This window comes from Dermacentor andersoni, chromosome 1 (genome assembly GCF_023375885.2).
Source record: "Dermacentor andersoni chromosome 1, qqDerAnde1_hic_scaffold, whole genome shotgun sequence".
Lineage (NCBI taxonomy): Eukaryota > Metazoa > Arthropoda > Arachnida > Ixodida > Ixodidae > Dermacentor > Dermacentor andersoni.
Window position 1 is genome coordinate 84662387 of NC_092814.1, and position 5916 is coordinate 84668302.

Sequence of the window (5916 nt, forward strand, 5' to 3'; positions counted from 1 at the left end):
AATATTTCCATGCCTGCGAAGCGTCGCGTTTATGTTGTTATTTTCACTCAACTGGTGCATTAATTATGTAGAGTATTTGGTATGTGTTCAATAGTTATGTAATGTCAGGTGTGTTTTGTTTTCTCCGATAGTTGTACATTCGCTTTACAGCACAAGCCCCGATAAAAAACGATTCAAAGGAAAAATAAAACCGATAAGTAACCCCAGAATTTGAAGAAAAATAAATACTGAAAACTCGGAACCCTAATTATATGTCAGAGACTGAGCTAGCGTGCTCAGGTTTCAGTGCACATTGTCTATCAAACTTGTTTGGCTGTCGCAGCGACCTGTAAAGACTACTAATCAAATAACTGAGTTTCAATGTATTGGCATGACAAAACTTATACGAGGACTCTCAACATGATCGTAACACCAATCGCTTGTATTGAAAACAAAGCAACCCTTACAATTGGCGTATGAGAATTTAAGCTTCATGACTGGTGATTTTGTTAACAGGAAGCCTGTGTTCGACGACTAGCCTACGGAAGCAGTACGCGACATGCATGGGCTATTTGAGGAAATATGCCATCCCTCGGTTACACGACACGTCAAGCCGAGCAAACTTGAAGATCGGTTGCAAGTAGGCTTGTTTCCTCCGCTATTGCTGTCACGCCTTTTTTGATGACGTAATACCACTAATTGTGCGATGTGTTTCAGATATCTGGAGAGTTACAAGAAGTGCTTGGCTTTGAAGACCGACATAACATGCACAAAACTTAAAAACTGGGTAAACAACCCCGTGAAGCGCCAATTCGAGCGGCCGCTTGAGATGTTCGAGACATTGTGCCACAGAGGTAAAAAAAATCAGACGACTTCTTAGCTGTTTTCTACATGATTTCTAATTTTCAATCTTCTTTCAGACGTTCACTGTGAGCCCAGTAACATCGTTAAAGAGTTCGAACAGTGTAGTGGCATACTGCAATACAACTTAATCCCATTTTCGTTGGACAAGGGAAACTCTGAGAGACTTGAGGTTGCCTGCTCGTAAGTGCCTACCAGCTGATTTTCATTTTACTTTCAGTTATGTTATTGGTCTCTTGCTACGCGGATTCTATTTTCAGAGCCCTGCGTGCCTACCAACAGTGTCTTGCAATTAAACTGTCACCCTGCGAGGCACGGCCAGGCTTTGTTTCTAATTTGGAAATACGGAAATTCACCGTGAACACGGTAGATCAGTACAAGTGGGTCTGCGACTACGTGCCTCAGGGTAAGTTACTTTACAAAAAAGAAAGAAAGAAAGAAAGAAAGAGAAAGAAATAAAGAAAGAAAGAAAGAAAGAATTTTCTCTGAAACTGAAGCGAGTTGGGGGAGGAGTGTGACAAAAGTGGAAAAGGGCATTTTTTCGGTGTATGAACAAAGTTATTAGGGTGACAAGTTAGAGACCATGTATATGTAGGTTTTTATGGCTTAGACTGCACTAACCTGGTTAGTACGACATGAGTAAAACATGAACGTTCGAATTGGCAGGAATTCTCGTTACAGTTGTCTAATAGGATGCATAATGCGCCGACTTTTCAGCCGTTCACTGTCTCATTGGGATGCACAACTGCGAAAGCTGCTGTCTGTGTTGGAACCTTCGTTAAGACGCACACCATTTCTTTTTTGGACTTTTTCCACAATATTACGAATTCAGTGTTGCGACTTCATGCGGTACTTTTGTTATACTCCTGCTTGATTCGTTTACGTTTTCCGGTGAAATCGCACGAAAGGTTTGCACACCTACGGCAAAATATCTATCTTACACTTCTCCACGCCCGCTGCGATTAGTCGTCCGTAATTGCGGAGGAAGGGAACAACTTCTCTGACAGCGCTTTCGCTGGTTTGCGATTTACATTATGGAAACGTTACGCAGATCGAGAATTGCAAAATGGCAGCTATAAACACTAGAGCACTGAAAAATTTTTAATTATGGTTAGCAAAGAATTCACGAGACAACATACTACTGCATATAGAAAATGACAGCGGTTTATTGTAAATGTTTTGGTAAAATAGTCTATACGCCCGAAATAAGTTTCATGTGGTGGCGGCTTGAAAGGTCTGCTAGCAGTATAATTAATATAATAAGAACATATTATCCTCGGTTATTATATTTGTGGTTGTGACCCGTCGGGGTGCGACAACAGGTGAAGTTAGGAGAACTGCGTATACTTTCCCAGTCATAAAACTACCTGCACCTTGCGGGTTCCCGTACATACCGTGTATATATATATATATATATATATATATATATATATATATATATATTTCTTTTTTAAAATATAGAGCAGTTTCACTTCGCTGTATCCGAGGCTGCATAGTGACTCTGACTGTTGACTTTGCTTTAGTAGTCATACTTTGGAAATCTATGCGTTCTTTATATATATATATTTCTTTAAAACACCCTGAACATTAGGCATCTGTTATATACTGGTGTACATACATTTCTTTCAGCTATTTGTGAAGAGAGTGAGGCCGTAGCAATGTTTCAGGAATGTTTCAAGTACTTGGTGAATCATACACGAAAGACTCTGGCAGCAAACGGACGTAGCAAACCACGTTACTTCGAGAACATGTGCAGGTTGGTTTTCGGGATATCCTTTCCGTTGTTGTTTTCTTACTATTCGGCACTGATATGGCTAACTGGGGTTGTTACAGCGATGTCAAGGCTTACCAATTCTGCGTCCATTCCGCCATGGAAACGACCTGCAAACAAAAGCTGCTAGTATCGGAATCCAGCAAAGTGAGAATGTTCACAAGGAACTACTTCAACATGTATAACTGGAGCTGCGATTTGTTCATGGGAAACTATGAAAAGCTGGACAGCGCACATTCAAGCAAAGGTAAGTTTGTGTCTTGGGTCAGTAAACAATGTTATTGCGATTTGTACCATTACTATGGCTGCACTTGCATTTTTATTTACAGTTAATGTTCTCGTTCTTCATAAGCAGAAGGAGATTTACAGTGTTTTTATTTCTTATTCTTTCAGACTTGGCTTGCACAAAAGCAGGTCTTCTGTCAGCGCTGAAGAGTTGCGCTGGATTTTTGCAAGTTCGTGTCTATCCTAAACTGGACAAATTCGTTAACGACGCCGAAATGTCCGATGCCTGCAGGTAAGGCTAGCCGTTCAACAGACTTGAGGCAAGATGTCAAACCTTTACAATATCAATACACTGCTTCTAACTTAGCTTATTTGAATCATTACAGTGGCCTGACCGATTTTCAGTACTGCTCTACAATGCAGATTCACAAGCAGTGTGTAGGTCGCAACTTGCAGGTTCTTCAAGACCCGGAGATATTGTTCTTTACAAAGGTCATTCCATCAGATTACGCCTGGGTTTGTACTACACAGAGTCACGTCGGTACGTGGAGCATGGTTATTGGCGCGGGGAACTAATAAATTTGTAGTTTCCAAAGATAAGTAAAAAAGTAGAAAAAAATCGTGCAATTTCGATACTTCCTGTTTTTAGTAAGGCTGTTGAAAGGTTTCTAGCTATGGCGGATAAACTCATTTTTATAAACGCACCCTTCTCTCACCTCACTAATTTGGCTTTAGGAAAGGCTTCTCTACTACCGCTGCAATATGAACGTTCGTTAACTCCATACGGAAATATACTGATGTTGGACTATTGGTAGCAGGGATTTTCATAGACATTGCAAGAGCATTTGACTCATTACACGACGATGCGCTAAAAGTTAAATTATCACGATATGGTATCAATGGAACACCCTTAGTATTTTCTTCAAGAAATCAAGGAAACGGCTGACATATGGAATAGCACACTGTGGTATAAAGGTTATAAGCAGGGATAAGGTGCCTCAGAAACCGCCTGACCGCCTGACCGCCTGACCGGCTGACCGGCTGTATAAAGCCACAAAAAACATGCCGCCAACGACACCCCTGAATGCTCCCTAACCTCTCGCTTCCCCAACACTTTCCAATGCCTTTCTTTTGCTTTTGTTGCTCTTTTTTTCCCTCTTGGTGTCTTTTTTTTCTCTCCCTTTCTTTCTTTTCTCCCCGCCTTCCCACTCTCCCACTCTTGTCCACTCGTCTTAGAAACCACGCTTAGAGACGTCAGGCGACAACGCTCATTTTCTTTGCAATCTCTCCTTTTACAACCAGCCGCCACCGACAGCAACCGCACGTGACGTCACTCTACTAACTCGTAAGAACTAACATGCCGAGGATGACGAGGCTGCCTTTGACGAAGATAGGTTCTCCTATTGACACGTTCGGCAGCCTTTCTGAGGCACCTTATCCCTGTTTATAACCCTTATACCACTTAATACTTGTTTTGTAATTTAGAAGACCATCAACAAATTGTTTACATTGGTGAAGTGCATAATAACAATCTGTTAAACTGGGTGTTCCACAGGGCTCAGTTATTGGACCTAGCTCTTCTTACATATTGATGACCTGCCCTGACAGTTAATGTTCGCACTGTGCTTCATGCAGATGACACTAACTTAATCATTACAAGCTGTAGACAAAAAACACTTGTTACTAAAGTTAACAAAGGTAGAGGTTCTGCATCACTGGTGCAAAGCAAACGCTTTAAGACTGAAACCAATTGAAACTGTATTTAACACATTGTGTTCCACTGACCAGCTAAGAAAATCGCTGATTAACCGGTAGTGCTGTATGATAGCTGCCCTATCTATCGTGCTGACCACATGAATGTTTTGGGTGCGCTAGTTGACTGTCATTCAAATTTCACATGCCATGTGCGTTCTGTAATACAAAAGACTTCCTGTGGTCTACACGTTCTCTCTTGATGCATACATTTTTTTCTCTTAGTACATTCTATTAACCTGTATTATGCTTTTCTGATTCGCACATGAATTATTGCATTGCTTTTTGGGGCTCTGCCAATAAAACAGACTTGCTAACCATTTTGAATATACAGAAAAAGACTATTCGTATATTAACACACTGTCCGCCCACTGCAAACTCAGCAGACCTATTTAAAACAATCTTTATATTAAATGTCTATGATATAAGCGCATATAACGCTGCTTCCTTGATGTTTAAGCTTATACAGAGGAAAATTTAATCAACTAATGTACCCTGAGTCAGTCTGCATTAAATAGTGGGCGCACTAGACGTCGTTTTCTATAACCAAAAGTACACACTAATTACGGGTAATTTACCTATAGTTTTTGGAAACATTGAGTTTGAATAACCTTAATTTTAATGTTACATGCATTCATTCTTTGCACTTGTGTAAAAAAATCTAACAGAGTCGCTCATTAAACGTGTGCTATAATAAAATTGTTCACCTCGTTCGTTGCTGTAAATGCTGCTCACATTTTTGTACACCTTCAGTTGTCGTGGTTTGTGATACTTAAAGTATATTGTTGGGTCCCGAAAGATGTTTACGTGAATGAATTCAATTTAAATTGAAATAAATTTAATTGATTTGGGAAACAGAACTTCCCAAAGTGAGAAGACGTTGTTATGATGAGAGCAGCACCTTCTGATGCTACAGCTTATTACAAGTAAGGACCCCTAGAAACTGTCACTGGGTCATTAATGCCTTACTACTTTTCAGAGCCGCTCTGTTCTGAAGAACGCTTGATCGAGGACCTCAAGAAGTGTTACAAGATTATTCAGGAAAAGGTGACGCCTTATTTGCACGACCAGAAAAGCCAATCGAAAACTGTTCGAAATGAAGCTTTAGGACTTCTGGCTTGCAGGTACGCAGACTGAAGTAATTCTTGTGCGCTTAAGCAGTCGAGATCTCTTGTTCGAAGTGGTTGTCACATGCTATCACATATCTACTTCTAGAAGTGTCCTGGATTACCAGTCCTGTGTTGCCAAGAAAACCGAGCATTGCGCTCGATCGTCACCGCTTTTGCAAAAGTCCGAAGTAAAATACTACATTTCTGATGTTTTCCACA